Here is a 17799-nt window from a genome sequence, read left to right on the forward strand (position 1 = left end):
TCTGTTATAGTGCGTATAGTCATAGTGCGTATAGTCATATTGACATAATACGAGCAACATTACGCCTTTCACTATAGTTTCAATGTCTATATCTGTAGAATATGTCACAGACATGAAAAAAATATGAAGTGTCACCACTGCAGGTCAGCCTATGCAGTGCACACTGGGACAGGGAGCCTTTCTGGTGGGGAACTCAAGTGTGGAGAGTCGGTGACTCATGGAGCTTCTTTTCACGACTCCTGCTCGTTTTCTGTGATATTAGTCAAACCGGGACTCTTGCCTGTTGTTTAACCTGCTTCCAGACGGAGATTTGGTGTTGTTATTTTTCTTATTTTTTGTCCGTTTCCCTCCTGACAATTAGTTTGGAGGTTTGTTTGTCGAGTGTGTTTGGCTCGTTTGGGGAATTTGGTGTCCTCTGGAGGGATTTTCTTCACTTGGAGCGGTGACAGCAGGGGTTTAACTGGTAGAATAATCAATATAATCAATGTTAAAAAAAAAGTCCTGTGTGAGGAGTGTATGTGGCTGACACAGAAGTAGCCCCAACCAGACCCCACCATGCCCTTCAGAAAGAAAGCCGCATTCGCCTCACATATATTATTTATTTTTCACAATTGAGCACACACTTCTAAACATTTTCTGTCTAAACTAAATATAAATTAAATTTATAATGTAATGATATGAAAAATTGTATTATTGATAGCCATTTTCAAAGTCAAACTCTATGTACAATGATAGGGCTGGGCAGTCACAGCGCTGCAGCAGCAACGCTGTCTGTGCAGACACCACACGCATGCGAGCTGCAGCAGTTTAGCAATGCACAGGTACCTGCTCAGGTAGAGGTAGACAGTGTGGCTCAGGCCTTACACAGCATGCTAGCTTGGCTGATAGCAAATTGTTACAAACAAGCTAAAACAAAAGCTGTCTGTATGTAACTGTTTAGCTTAGTTTACCACCAATCTTAAAATTTGGCAAATTCTTGTAAACTTAGCTACTGGCTGAGATTGCAGCCCTCCTCCCTCAACCAGCAGCAGAGGGAGGAGGATAGAGGACAGGAGGAATGACTTCATTCTTCATTGTTTCTAAACTTCACTCTGTATTTTGATGCCAGCATTATTATTTATTTTACTGACATTTTAGATCTGTTTCCAGTGAGATATTATTGAGTTTATATAGTGACTTTGCTGTTGTAAACATAACTGTTGCTGCTCTAGAAACAACATTTAATCATATTTAAAATATAAATAAATTTTATTTATATTTATTAGATTTTTCTAATCCTGTTCTGAATTTATTCTTTTTTAAAAAAGCAATTATTATTAAAAGCAATTATTCAGTAATGAAAAAGTACCAGTACAAGAACCATTGATAAAGAACCAAACTGATAAGGAGTATTGATAAGACTAGTTATTGACCGTGTGCAGTTGGAATAAATGACAGTGTGCAGTCACATATATTCATATGACATTCACAAGAAAACTTTTTCTTTTACTGACTGATGTAGAGTTTGGTTGCCTTTAGAGTTGACAAAGATAATAAGTACAGATATTTGTATTATTTTTATTCTAGAATATAGTTGGATAGTTAATATAATTAATAAGTTTTTTGAGAGGAGAGACATAGGACTGCTTCATCACTAGTAGCATATTTTTTGAAGGTTAAATGTTTTATTTTATACTTTTCATGCATAAATTGGTGCCTTTGCTAGAGATAAAAAGCATGGCCAGATTGCACCATTGAAAAAAAGAAAGAAAAAAAAAAAAAAAAATCCAGGGGGGCATGGCCCCAGACCTCCTTAGGTGACTTTGCACCTTCAGCACTCGTCATTTTACTGCACAACCTGGACACCAGTGAAAAAGTTCAGCTAATTTTTTTTTTCTCACCAGCACCCATGTGTGGGCAAAAGAAAGATAATTCCACACTGGATGAAACATACCACAGATGGGTGAAGAACCTGTCAGACAGGGAACTTACCCAATCAGCAAGATGTTCTAGCCAAAGGATTAAACTTTGCCATCACACCACAGCATTTGCCAGCAGTAGACCCCATCACAGCAACAGAATCAGCCATAAAGGAAAATTACCTTGACAGAAACAGAGGCAGAACAGCTCAGGTTAAAGGTGTCTGCGGCCCTTTCCAGCACAAAGGCACTCCTTTCCAACCATCCAGGAAAGGAAGGCTGTGACGTCAATGAGCAAGGACCAAAACATCACCATCCTACTTGGTCGATAAAGGAAGATGCTCAGTAGTCCTAAACACAGCAGACTACCATGCCAGGGTCACCACACTAATACATATGAAACACTGAGGCAAGATCCCACCAGTGGATACAAGAAAAAGGTCATAAAATGTTTACAACAGCTACAGAAGGAAAAAACCATCATTCGTGAACAATATCATCGCTTGTATCCTGGAGAAGCCATCCCATGCATGTATGGGCTCCCAGATTCACAAAGAAGGAGCCTCCCTCAGGTCCATTATCAGCAGCATCAACTCAGTTACTGACATTATTGCTAAACATATATCTACCATTTTAGCCCCCTTGGTTGGTAACACTACTCATCATATTCAAAACACCATGGATTTTTGTGAACAAGGTTTGAGGTTTGAAACTGAACCGAGATGAAACCATGGTGTCCTATGATGTGACCTCATTGTTTACATTGAAACCACAAGGAAATGACTGCTACATGACAATACGCTTAACAACAGACCCAACCTCAACCCAGACAAGAAACCACCATTAAACAAACGCATGGCACACAGGAAGGCCAACTCCTCAGGTCAAGACACAGCAGTTTACCTACACTTGAAAGATAAGGGACCCTCTTATAAGGACAACAATGTACATAATTTTTATAGGGAGGACAGATGGTTTGAAAGAGCCTATATCAAAGTACAGAAGCCATCTCTCAACAGAGGACGAGGTCTGCGAGACCACTTACTCCCAACCTACAATGCTGTCCTTTCATCCCTTCCCAGGAGATTTAACAGCCATTCACATGTGGCCTCATGTGACAACTCCAATGACTGTCGTTTACACCTGGCCTCAGGTGACTCTTAAAGACTGTTGTTACATCACCCAGGAGCACTAACAAACCAAGTGGTATCAATGACCTTGATAACGACCCCACAAATGTTAAATACCTGGGACTCCCGGCAGTCAGATAGAACTGAAGAAGCCCCTTGGATGAGAGGCAAAACGTATTCAAGTATCTACAACCAAGCCCAGTTGCCCTCGATTCAACCTACCTTGGATAACCATGATCTGTATGACTGAGAATCTTAATAGACATCTACAGAACCATTGACAGTCCAGACTGAAAATGAGATAACATTATATCAAATAAAACAAAACACAAAAATATGAAAATATATTCAAAATCTGGAACTCTTGACACTGTGATGATCAGTGCTGGCAGAAAATACAGAAAGTGCTGCTGCTGCTCATCTCACAATGTCAGACTGTAGTGGAAATCAAATTAATTTTCCACCCGGGATTGCCATATCACTGACCAGACAAGAATGATGTATTGCACTTGATATTCATTTTCCATCATCTTTGGCAATCTTTGCACTTTTCGGCTGGCTAATAGAGGTCTTTTAAGAGTAGGGACATCAACCATTTCAAATTCAAGATAACCACTTGTTATGTAATGCCTATCTGGGTGACTGCAGAAATGTTTTTCTTTTTAGAAGAACCCAACTTTGACTTTTTACAAGCCAGTGTATGGTGTTGGCTGATTATAATCATTCATATTTTTAACAAGGTACAACAATAATAAAAAGGATAATATTCCAAATGCTGTGTTTGACATTGTGACTTTCTCTTAAAAGCAATTAACAGCTCAGGAGTTAATTCAGGCATACAAAATCAGTATCAGTGTCGGTTTATCACAATCTGACTGATAAACCATCGCTCCTTCTGCAGTCAAGTATGGACGCTTAATTTCTGCTGCACTTGACAATACAGAGAAATCCTTGAATCCGTTGTTTGTTGTAGTTGTGGCCACCCTTCTCATAAAAGATAATTAGATTTTGTGTTATGAAATATATTGTGAATTTTATTTCACAGTATGATTTTGTTTTAATTACGATGGAAATTTGCAAGTCTGAGTCTGTTCAAGTGGCAACAGTGGGATGAGTGGGATGGTGGTGACAATGTACACAGTCACACCATGACATGTGGGCTTGAGAAAAAGAGAAGACAAGGAAGACATCATGAACTGTTGCTGTCAATTCGGTGTGGCCGCCAATCCACAGGATGGGCTGATCCTTTGATATACTGTGCCATAAATATGAACATCAAGCTTTTTTACTATAATTAACGGTACAAACTTGTCATATGTAAGAACAAAATGAAAAGGTCGAAACTCATCTCTGTAAAAATAACAAGTCTTTTTATACCTTTTCAGAAAATATAGACCTCTAAAGTATTGTAAGCAGATTTGATGTCAGGACAAAATAAACAGATGGCCTCTTCCTGCATATAGCCTCAGGAGAGGCAGTGACAGACATATCTCCAACAGTGAACGCACATAGTCTTACACTGTGCAAATACACAGAATGCATGCCCCGGTATGATACTCCCATGGGGAGGATATGTAAAGCCATGCTCATACCAGTGTTAGGCTTGATTGACAAACACACTTCATTAACACTCATTCCCTTTCTCAGCTCTTTAATGCTGTTTGGTTCAATATTTGTAGGCAGCCATGTAACCTGGAGGAAAACAAAAGGAGAGGATTAGTTTTAGATTGGTGCTTGCGACTAGCATAACTCATCGGAAATAAAATATTAAACATTTGTCGATTTGTTTTTTTTCTCTTTTTTTTTTTTAAACACAAGTTATCCATTGACAAAAGTTGATACATAATCTGTTCTAGTACACCAAAAGCAGTGCACTGTATATTCATTTTTCTTTATAATAGGCTATACTGTGGTGGTTGATTACTGAATTCTTGCAATGCTCAATTTTACATGGTATTTCTTGAATATATGTGAGTATAAAGAAACATGGTATATTTAAAAAAGCCATAAGTCAGTCTAAGTGTGACTCCATTGGAATTTTGCATTAGTCTGTTGTAGCCCTTATATCACAAAAATCATGATCAGTTTCACTAGCAGATTGTCTTTATTGCAGGATCCAAGTCAGGATAGACAAGCAATGAGCTTTCATGATGAAAATCAAAGAGTGTTGTTTTATCTGTTTAAGATGAGGGTTTAAATGAGGGTTTGAGAGATGTCCTCCACATCAATTTATGTTTTGTGACAGACACTTGATATTACCAATGAAGCAACGAGTAGAACTCAGTCTATGTACACTGAAGTAAACCTTTTAATTCCTCTTTTACATTACCATTAAGCCAAAGGGTTGTGAGTGAAAGTTATCATTTCAAATCCCTGGATCCTCTTTCCTTGTGAGGCAGTCACCATACCGCAGTTGTACTTTGCTGCTGACAGGTGTGAATTTGTGACATTACGTAAGTGTGAAGCGGGACATTTTTAGAAAATGACATGGATATTCAGTTGACGTTCCCTTAAAAAAGATAACATAAAGACATTCAACAAGCAGTAGATGATGCCTCTTTGTGCTTTACCTGGTCCTGATTTAGGACAGAGTCTTCTCCAAATTCTGTACAACAGAACGTCTCCTTTGTCCTCTTCTCCTGCTTTCCAAAACCTCATGTGATATGTGAGCATTACCTACCTCATTATTTATATTTTACTTGTTCAAACCTTTGTTCTGAACCTGAAGTACAACCTGAGTTACGACAATCACTAGTCAGGTATAATATTTTTAGACAATCTGGGTTCTAGCAGACAATCAGAATTTAGCATGCCCAAAGTAAAAATGTGGGCCCGCTAAGTCAGTATTGGGCAAGTTGAGTCTTCAAGGTTAATGATCATTTTTAAATGAGTATATGTAAAGTAATTACACATTCCTATTTATTAGGTTTTAATGTTTGTTTTAATGTTACAGTATTATACAGGTTAGACCAAACTGCTCATACGGGCAGTATTAGGTCTACAGGACAACATGCATATTCAGAAGTTTTGAGACATGCATTTTCAACAACAGATGTGCAGGTCTGGGAACTAATACATGGAGTCATTAATAAAATGACAACCTGAAAGGTACATCATTTATCAGTGAGTTAAATGCATAGTGAAGAGAGAACATTTATTATTTTCAAACAATTCCTTGTGTAGGTCACCCAATTTTTATGGAAAACTTGACACCACTTCGTTAACTTATTTTTTTTCTTAAATTATTAAAGTTGCACTACATGGGTAGGAGTAAATGTTTGAGTGATTAACACTTTCAATTTGTTGTGCTACAGGAAATAATAATGTAGAAATGGGTCCATGTAGAAATAGAAAGTTGGTACAGGTTGTATGGATCATACTACACATCTCTTAGTTACTGTGTGTGAACGTTTGCTTTATGGCCTGAAAGCACACAGAGGACAAACAAATTCTGCTTATCTGATCCGATTGTTTGCTGTTGTGTGTATGGATTGTTCCAGAGCGCTGCCACCAATTACTTACAGGCTTGTTAGCTGGCACCACAGCTGTTAGGCTCACCTCCCCTCCAGACATAGTGGGATGCTTATAGCATCAACAGAAATGTGGGCTATTATCTGCTGTTATGTTATCAGACATCCAGTGGTATGCTTGTAGGGCTGACACCCTGAAGCGCATTGCTGCTGTTAGCAGAATTGTTAGTTTAACTTGATAAGATAGCAAAATTGTTTTACGTATAGTTGTATTTTATTTATTTTATGTGTATGTGTGTGTGGGTGTGTGTGTGTGTGTATTAGCATGTGTGTTTCTTTTGCATGCTTTGGAAAGCAAAGTATGGCCATCAGCAAAGCTCCAGGGGTCCAGAAGTCTGTGGGATTAGTTTTGACGGCTGTTGCTTTCTTCCTCTTCACTCAAGATTTTATTTAGTTAGTTGGCTGACTGTATTCCAGCAGACGGCTCAGTCATGACTTCAGTTTTCAAACAAAAAAATCAAACAAAAAAGCTCAAAAATGTTTATATGATGGTATCACTGTACATTAATAGCTGCCATGAAACCAGTTTATTAGCAGTTGATAAAAAGCTAGTAAGTGTACCTTGAACTGATAGTATCTGATGACACAGTTTTACATCTGAGTTGTGAAAATATGACATGTTTGATATAATATAGAAAGCTTTCTTTACACCTGTCAGAAATTGTATTGTATTTGTTCAGTATTGTATTTGTCATTAAGAGATGTATGCCAACATATAGTATATGATGTAATTTAGGACAAATGTGCTAATTACTCATTTATTTAGGATACCTTGTTTCTGATACCAGTCTGTACATCCACCTAGTAAAGAGTCGCTGTACTGCAAAACCCACGTTTTTGCCACATCTAGCTTATTGTTTTGGTTAATCGGCCCACACACAGACTGTATAGTTGCCTTCCAACAGCTCTCACCAGCCAACTGTAAGTTTGGTTTATAGTGTGTGGAAGTCTGAAAAACATTATAATTAGGCTGAAACTTACTTATGATTTGACTAATTTCTAATGCCCCAAATTGCATACAGCTTTACCTGCATCAGCTTCCATAAGCAAACTGTTCTGATCCACTGCATTCTCCTACTGATTAGGGCTACATGGAGGTGCTAAAATGTATAGTTTTTCAAATATAAAATTTTAAAATGGCAAAATATTTGAAAAAGTGTTAAGAAAAATTAAATGCATTTTTACAGCATTGTAAACATGTATGTATACATAGTGCATCACTTCCTTTTTGTCATAACGTGTACTCTTTAAAGCCTTACAGATGAATGTGAGATGGCAGCAGTGCTACCTATGCATCAGCGGCAGAATGTTTTTGGAGCACTTTACCTCCTACTTTCTACCCCATATACTAGAATGTATTTGAAGTTGCTATATTTTACACATCATTTTTTTTCATTAGTCAGTTACTCTAAGAATTTTATTCGATAAACTAATTAAGTGGGAATCCACTGCCTGTGGTGCGTGTCTTTTAACTAGGAATCATTTGGTTAAATTGCCACACCATCTGATGTGTAGATTAAATGCATGTGCTGGAGTTGTCTGATCAGCAGACCAAAAGATGACTCAAATGCTTACAAGCTACAAGCTACAAGCTATAAGGTATCATTCAGAGTCAGCAAACTTAATATTTTTAATCACATTGAAATATCTGACATTAACACATATTGTTAAGTTAGCAATAGTATTTGGCTGATGTGAATTTAATTAGGGAAATTCAATTTTAAAAATCTAACAAAAACCACCAATTCTGTTGTTTTCTTAATAGATACCATCTGAGCCATGAAGTGGGCATTATAGATGATTAATTGAACACTCCTCCTAATTCCACCTGTATTTCAGTCAACATACAAAAGTACAAAGGGCACATTTTGATGTCCACCCAAACTAATAAAATGAAAAGGATGAAAGACTGATTAGTTGAGCTGCCAGTCAAGAGCTCACACAAGGGAGACATTCCGTGTTGGTTTCCCTGTTGATTGTGTGTGTGTATGAGCATGATATATTAGAGAAATGTACCAAATTGCCAATTCCTCTCTAATATTTGTAATTTGTATTCCACACTCCACTATTCAGTCCAACATGAGAAGAGGGGCAAGTCATAAAATTGAAGGGTAAGCTAAAATATGCATTGACTCAAGTACTTGAGTTTATACCTGCATTAATTGATTTTTTTTTTTTTGCCACTTGGGGGCAGCACAACATATTAACGCCTTATAAAGTTGATCTGGTGAAGGTGTTAGGAAGCAGTTGCCTATTAACTGTACATATCCAACAGCTGCCGTGTGTGTCTGGAAAAACTCATGAGAGCAGTGAGACTGAACCAAAACAGTAAAGATAAGGCCTGTAAAAACCAAAACAATGTGCTGAAAAACACTAAAAAGTTCAGTAGAGCTGAGTAAACTTGCAGATTCGGGTGATAATTCTCTTTGAGGTCCATAATGACAATTACAGTTTGTCACATACTGCTAGAGTTGTATTTTAACACTTACTGTGGTTTCATTTACTTTATCAATAAAATACAAATGGGTAAATCACAAGGTCAGCTCAGCCAATTAGCCTCAGTATTACATTAACAACTCACTGCCCAGAGAAATTTTGAACAATTCATCCCTCATTTCAAAAAGTGTTTGGTGTTGCTTTTAAAGCCTTCTATAATTATAGCTTGTGTACCCTCTTCGCCTATGATTCCCCCTTAACTCTACATGCTTTCATTCTCCTGTGTCCCTTTTCTTGAGGGCATTTTTTCCTAAATTGATAGTTTGCTTAACACATCTTGTTTGGATAGACTTTATTTCTTTGGTTGACAACTGAAGATTCCATATAGTCTGTTATTTATGGTTACTTCGTCCAAGGAGCGATGATGAAACTTTTCCAACACGGTACAATCAAAGCATGTTTTAGGTTTTTCTTTGCTTTCAGACCAAACATTATTTTTTTCCTCTGGTTTACCCCTGGTTTATTTAGATTTATAAGATGGTAAAATATGAACCACATTATAATCTGAGTTAGCCTTTGGTAGTCCACACAACCTCCCTCCACATTTACAAAGCATTTGTTAAACATAGTAGCCTTCCTTGTATGTCCCTTAACAAATTGATCAATTCCTGCCATTATTATTTGCAATCTGCAATGGTCCATGTCTCCAACAACAATTGCTGGAGCGTCTGGATGTTGTTGCTGCAGCATGTGGATGTAGTCTGCAATAGTAGCTGTTGCTCTAGTTACTTTGCTGCTAGGAGCGTAAACAACAAATAGCAGCACTCATCCAAAAATCCCAAGGCAAGAAAAATGGTCTCAGTCAGGTATAAAATCTCAGCATCATAATCAAATATTCTGCCTTTCACTGTGTACTGACAACACGCATACAATTTATAAAGACACAGATACTTTGCTTTTACAGGAGCTGATATCTCTGTCTGCTCTCTCTAGAATAAAATCCTCAATTTCACAGAGGGAGTCTGGCACTGAAGAATGTCACAAAGTTTTCCTGAAGCATACCAGTGATTCCTCTCGAAAATCTGAACAGTGCCTTGCATAAGATGAAATCTCATCCTCTTGTTTATTGACCTCAAATTTGTGAGGATCATAGATGGAAGCGGTGGCTTTGTGTGCCTCTGTTGCAGATATCTCTGGGAACCGCCTCTCCTTCTCTGTTTGTTTCGCCAGCCTGGTCTCCTGAGCTCCTGGGGAATATGATCTGGAAGCCCCAGTGTCAGACATGGGCCACAATCCCCTGTAGTCTAGCCCTGTAAGATTTTATTTCAAGCGAGGTCTCTCTGCTGTACATGAGAGCAAGGTGAGTGTTTATCTGGCATGCTGGTCCATATTAACCTGTGCACCTTGCAATCACAGTCCACATACTATAACAGAACAACAAGAATCCATGTGTACATAAACTTGACTTTAGGGAAAAAACATACCTTCCCAAAGCACAGAACAAATAGAAAACTTAGGATGTTTGCTGCACACAGGTATGTACTGTACTTGTGTACTGTAATCAGCTGCTTTGTTGTCATTGAAAACTCCTCAGAAAGCGTCCTTCACAAATCTTATAACTTCAGCAGAGGTTTTCAAGTTGTCAAAATGTGATGCAAAGTCGGTTTTCAGTGCCTCTAAAAATCTCATTTTTCACTACAGGTAACTACTGCATGAAGTTACACACAGTGCAGTGAAGATTCTTACCGTGATGTAAGTTGGCAAACAAAGGGATCAGGCAGTTTTGAAATGTTTCCACAAGACAGGGGTCAGTTTTATGGCAGCTCTGTAACAGGTTCCTTGCTAAGTTGTTTCAAATGATAGAATATGTCACTCAAAAAACAAAGCTTGGCTACAAATACATCATTCAACATGAGCAACACATCCAGTACCTGTCAACTGTGGATGCTCATTAGTGACAGAACTATTAAGCATGTCCATAACAAAGTTGAATTGACATCAGCCTGCACGTCAAGATTTTAGAGAAGGGAAAGTTTTTAAGCACAGATCAAATTTTGACAGAGTTAAAACAAATTGGGAGTGTAGTCTTATGTTTGAGTTGTAGGAGAATTTGTAACTTTGGATTGGAGCAAATTGTAGCATTTCCTTTGCTGGCTGCTATATCTTCAAAGCTGCACACTGCACAGTGCAGTTTTGGCAGTTTATGTCCCCCACATGAAAACTCTGGCTGAGAGCACAGTAAAAATTCCTTTGATTTGACCTTGAAGTGTCACCACACCCAATGTTTTACAGAAACTAAAGTCAGACTCAGTGCTCCCTTAGCTGTCTCTGTCAGACTACAGTACTGTTCTGTACTGTCAATAAGACTTGATCCTTTCAGCCAGGTGTGCACATGTCCTGCTGAAACCTGATAGCCAAAAGTTGTTGGTAAGTACTAACTCACATTCTCAAGTGCTCGGAATATGACAAAATATATTAAGCAAAGATTAAATAAGTGTGCACAAAATCAAGATTTTGCTCCAAAATAACTGGTAGAATCTAATTTTTTTTCATTTTCATGATCTTGCCATAACAGAAGCAGCATCTTTTGCCAGCATTTTGCTATGTTTCAAGTTCACTCCTTTCTCCTCAAAATCTAAAAATTCCGGCAAATTATTTTATCATATAATCACTTAGTGATTAAAATTCCCAGTAAAAACTGAGTAGATGAGTAGTAGTTTTTAGTTGTCAGTCAAACTTCACCTACATTAGTGTTGGCCATACACTTCCAATACAGGGTGAATGATTACCTAAATGAACACAGAGAATGTAAGCAATAACTATGTAACAGTTGCACTGACTGTTAAGGGTATGAATTTGGAAATAAAGAAGAGATGTAAAGAGTTGAGAGGACGGGCAAAGGAAGCGCAGGATTAGGAGCATAGTAATGAACACAAAGAGAGCTGGAGGACAGGAATAAATGAGAAGAACAGAGAGACACAATAGGAGAGGACGGAGAAGGGGATTACAAGAGTGAAAGGGAAAGAGGAAAGATACGAGGTGAAGAATAAAATGGGAGGAAACAAAAGAGGAATTAAAGGGTAGAGGAGCAGAATATTACAGTAAGAGGAGGGTGGCAAAAGAGTGGAGACAAACAACCAGCATGTATAAAGAAGTGTGAATAACGAGGTAAACATAAAAAGAGAAGCAACAAGACAAGAATAAGTGAAAGGAAGCTGAGAATTTGTGGTTGAGAATTTGAGGGTGTCAGAGACATAAGATATATCCAACAGTGAAAGAGGAGGTGCAAAGGAAAACTTAAAAATCTGAGTGATGTAAAAATAGTGAGTGATTTTTAAACACAATTTATGAATTTAAGTTGAAGTTCTTGAGCATTGCATAAAATTGGTGTTTTAGTGTATCAGTGCTATTAGAGCATCAGAGATGGTAACACAACAGCTTACATATTGTTTGGAAATAGGTGGTAGTTTTGTTCTATTTGAATGATTCAATTTGTATCTCGCATAACACTGTTGTCATAATATATTATAATGGAAATCAACAGTTGCTTTGCCATTGTAGTCTTTCTTTATTCAGCATAACTTCTTATACTGTATAACCTCACATAAGTGAGTTGCAACCTTGTCTAGCTGATTCATTTTTATATATTATTTGAAATCCAAAACTGTAACTATTAGATTACTATGAGCCTGTGAGCACATGATATATCAACAAGCTAAAAGGCCAAAATATACCCTCTCAGTGTGTGCATATGTGAATCATGTACTTGGTCTGAGTATAGGCCTTGAAAGTATCAGTGGAGAACACTTGAGGCTGAAACATTTGTGCTGCCTTCATTTCCTCTTTTCTAATAAAGAATATTCTAACAAAAAAGAATATCAAAGCCATTTGGAGCCTTTGAACCAGTTTTGTAAGTCCAGATGATTTCTCCTACTTTTGTGACAGGTGGTTTGGTTGGATGCACTCAGCTGAAAATAGCTGACACAAGAAGGTGGTGCAGTATGATGCAGTTTCTTCTGGATGATGGTTCTGGAGTTGAAATATTTGAACGTCCTCAGTCTTAGTAAGGTGCATCAAAGCTCTGGATGTGTGATTCATTATTATAAGTGCTGAGGATGATTAATCCATCATTTTTAATGCACCTGTCCATCAACACTTACCGAGTACCAGATCGGCCAATTTAAGACTTTTCATGTTGCTAATAATGTGAACAGACTTGGATCTTTCATATGCAGTGTTGAGATTTTACAAGTCTGTAAAACCTTGTTTTGGCTTTGATTTAAGAGATTTCATCAGTGTTTGAAACAGCAGCAGGCCACTCCAGTGAATCTGTCCTGGTCGGAAGTTCTTAATTATGGGTCTCAGAGGGAGCTGAAAGGCAGCATAAAGTACTCACTATTCTGTATTTTCTAAAGCTGTAGGCCATGTCTGCTGGTTGAATTAATGATTGGGCTCACGCATGAAAACGAATCAGGCTCACCCAAAGGGTACACTGACCTGTCAGCTGGAATAATGACTGGAGCGTATCAGATCACTAATGAGAACAGTAAACAGTCAATTGTTCCATAGTATGTCCAGAAGATGGAAGAAGATATACTACAGCCTGTTTAGACTGTAATACAGCCTTAACCTGGTGTGGGGAAGACTATTACAGAAAGGCAATTTACATCGTTAAAACGCACGTAGCTGACAATCCAGTGTGCCATGTGTAGAAGAAAAATGAAACACCAGAACACACTGCATCAAAACAATTAGTAATGGTTAATGACTTGTCAGTTGAAAAACCTTCACACTCCAACAAGCTAGTATTTGAACCGTGATAAAAGCAGAGAGCCAAACAACAGGGATTGACACAATGACACACACACAAAAGAGCATACTGAAATTACTTGAAGGATTAATTGAATAACAAAGGTTGCTGGTTGAAAATACATGTGATTAAAACCAAAATAAAACAAACAAAAAAGGACAAAATCAACTGCAGGTAAGAATGATTATGACAATGCAATATTTGAAAATGAAAAGAAAGGAAACAGTAACATTATTCAGTCCAATCATCTGAAAGAAAAAAAGACAATGGACATCTTAAGATGTACTCAAATGCCTACAGCTGAAATCAAGAACGCAAATCTGACAGGAATGTTTACATTGTCCAATACAGTCACTGAGAAAGATGAACAAAAACACAACTTGGACATGAGTATTTACTTAAACTATCCCAACCATAAGCTCTTATTTATCTGTTTTGGAATTACCACATGCATCTGCTATGCCAATTTATTTCTTAAATATCACTCACATACTTTTATTATAAATCATGTTTTTATCCCAGTACCTGTATATGGAATTGCACATTCTATTCAGCTTGTATTTCAATGGTAGAGGCCAATGTGTGACCAAAACTTGGCTCAGAGTCTGTATGTATATACATGCTAATTTGTTTGTGACTCATGTTTCCCCCTTTTTTCCCTGTATGGAATGGCTTATTCACTGTGCCATGTGTTCCTTGTCCCTGCACACTCCCACTGTTGGCCTATGGAGGGTGTAGTCAGCCATGTAGGCATGGAGTCGCTTCAGCTGCTTCTTTTCATCTGATAGTGAGTAGCTTGACTGGGAGGGTGTAATCCACATGGAGCGTCATGGCACACTATCTGTCTCTGAAGATCTTAACCCCACTCTGCAAAGGCCACACTAGCATCCTGGGTGTAGGGATGGCGATGTCACTCTGTGGGTCTGTCAGTCAGTCAGTTGCTCGATCTGCCATTGAAATATTTCAAGAGCTATTGGATGGATTTGCTATGAAATTTCTTACAGACATTCATGGTGCCCAGATTATGTATCCTAATGACTTTGGTAAAATTTTGACTGCTGGTATCCCAAGATATTACCAGCAATAAGTATTAATCATGAAAAAACTTCTGTTGAAGACATATGAGTCAGGCCTATAATTAATTAGTTATGAGTATTTACAAATTTCAGTTTACTCAAAAGAAACCCAGTACATTTGGTACAGGTTTTTGGCAAATGACGACATGGCCATTGATAGAAATTGCAACAAATTTTATAATATAAAATATTAGAATAATAGCTGGTGAATACTGGATTGAAAGCAGAATTTTACCCTCATAAAAGTGCATGTTTTAAACTGATTCAAGCATTAAATAGGAAGGTCTAATTCAATCATAATGAAAATTGTGTTGTGCTTAAGAGGAAAGCTCTGGGTTGTGTTGAACAGGCACATAGTGTATGTGAGACTCTTAAAGAAAGGTTCTCATTTTATCAGTCCTTATGAGACTGGTCCTGTTAGGCAAACCTTGCTGCTCTTTCATGCCTTGCTCATATCACCATGGCAACACACCAGCCCCTGCAGGCGTCTGCCAAATTGACAGTGTAAAACAGAGCGCACACATCCACCCATTCATCCAACCCCCTCTCTTTCTTTAGCACAGAGGCACCGGTTATATACTTAATTAGTTTGTGTATGTATCTCTCTGATCATTTATCAGCTGGCATGAATTGTCATATGTCATAGCTATAGAATCAAGGATTGCTTTGTTGCTTTTTCAGGGGTTAATTTATTGGAATTCAGGAGAAGTAAGTTGCAATAGGTGTTGCTGACCAAAAGCCTTACAGGTTGAGATAGAATCAGGCGTAGGAGCAGGATCACAGTGTAGGAGGATTTAATAGACCCTTACCTGCAGGGTATACAGACATTTTCAACAATTGAGCTGTGATGTTAGTAAGCTGTTAGAAAGCTGGAGATGACACACACTGTGACAGTTCACCACTGTCTCTCTACATAAAGACCATCCATGTACTTTCAGCACACAGCATGCATCAATAGATATGCTTTTTAGTGTTACATATCTATTATTTTTGACATTTTGCATTTAGATGAAAGTGTAGAAAACCAAATGTGCATAATTGATATGACTAACATACAAAATTGAATGCAAAAATATGAATTACATATCTGAAAATGTACTTTTGGATGGGATTCAGCAAACACCAAATGAACAGTACAAGCTTGTTTGAAGATTTTTTTTTTCCAGATCTGTAAACTGAACTGATAGCCTGCAGTCTGCAAGGTCTTTTTAACAGACACTCCCAGAGGATTGTAGATTGCCCAAATGGTCTGAGGCTATGTATGATGCACTTATCAGTCTCAAGTTTTTTTCAGTGCAGCAAATGTAAGTCATTAATTAAAACAGATGAAATTACAAAGGATTTTACACCACAAAAAACAGGAGTAAGTGAATTTATATTCAACCTTTTTACAGTAACTGTTTTTATTTGAAAATAAAATATTGTTTACAAACTAAGTTTTAACATGGCTACAAAATTGCAAATTTAAAAGTCAGTTTAGCTGTTTTATCACTCATTGGTCCACTGTGCACTGAAATTAGCTAGTGAATAAAAATGCAATTTAGATCTGGAATACAAAATAAACTCTTAATTCATTTAAAGTGTTAGGGGGAAACAGTACTGGCAAACCATTGACTTGTGTCCATGTACAATATATTTTTACCAACAATTTCAGGTTTTCAATCTATAAGCAATACTCAGTGAACCATCTATTATCCAGTGGATAATAACAATAGGCCTGATAGAGTTCCAGTTATAATCACAAACAATGAACCAATACTGTATACATACATGTGGAAAGATATTTCTACATATATAGTCATAAGCAGTTGGTGGAGGCCCTGCTGTGCTAAAGATTGAAATGATCTATGCTCATTAACAGTCCCTAGTGCAGTCTAATTAGCATGTAATAGGACACCAAATCCAGCACAGGAGGCTTGTTATTTAAGGATAAAGCTCATCTCTCATTTGAATGCATTTTTCATAAGCTGCTCTAATTAAGTTTCATTAGCATTATTAATTAAACATGAAAAGCTTCTCATTTCCTCTGTATCATGGCGTCTACTTCAAAACAGCACAGAGTGACAGTTCTCATAGTAATGGAGTTCAAAATCTCCCTCATGATATCTAATGCCTAAAAATATGATTTCCAATGCTTTACTTCTTCTATGGCTGAATAGAATGAATAGAAACACCGTGCAACATGACTGTCTGTTCATGATATGATTATCTGAGTTGCTAAATCATCTTTTGCAAAATAACATCTAAAAATAGCTACCTGTCTGAACTCCTTTCCGTGACCCCGTGGAACAGACTGGTGCCTTCAAACATCCTGGTACAAAGAATCACAATGGGTGGTTTAGGACTCCAGCAATGGATTACAAAAGACTGCTGCTCGCAGAACTTCTGATCTGTATCCCCTAGGTTCACCCAGGATAGCTCTGAAAATCACAATTATTCATTCTCACTCAAAAGCTAGAGTACCATCATCCTTACCCTTTCAAAGAAAAGCCTCTTGAAACCATTTTAATTCTGTTTCTCTGTCGCCTGTAAATCATGTAGAGTTACAATTGTAGAGCCCATCTGGCATACTGGCAAAAGCTGGCCTTGGTTTCAGCAAACATACTTCACTTTTTCCTTTGCCTTTTTTTCCCTTAAATATGACAAATCATGACAATCCTTGCAATTGATATGCAAACTATAATTTTCAATTTGGTCACCTATTTGTCAAAATCACCTTTTAAAAGATATCATTAATCCACTATAGGGAAGATGAAACATATGGTATGTATTATGGCTAATTAACAGAATTTTGATAATCCAAACTGTTATGATATGATGTGATATACAAATTCATTTGGCAAACATGTAAAATATGAAAGAATTTAAAAGTGAGCCATCTCCCTGCATTGCTTTTTTTAATCGTAATCAAAATTATGG

General features: G+C 37.5%; 1 long non-coding RNA gene across 1 annotated transcript; it reads left to right on the top strand.

Annotated features, from left to right (window-relative positions):
- The first annotated feature begins 217 nt into the window (after positions 1 to 217).
- On the top strand, positions 218 to 16904 carry LOC122995355. The gene is made up of 3 exons (XR_006406783.1): positions 218 to 410; positions 2177 to 2179; positions 16894 to 16904. It is a non-coding gene; the product is annotated as an uncharacterized LOC122995355 (long non-coding RNA).
- Positions 16905 to 17799: the final 895 nt, after the last annotated feature.

This window comes from Thunnus albacares, chromosome 13, assembly GCF_914725855.1.
Source record: "Thunnus albacares chromosome 13, fThuAlb1.1, whole genome shotgun sequence".
In the NCBI taxonomy this organism is placed as follows: domain Eukaryota; kingdom Metazoa; phylum Chordata; class Actinopteri; order Scombriformes; family Scombridae; genus Thunnus; species Thunnus albacares.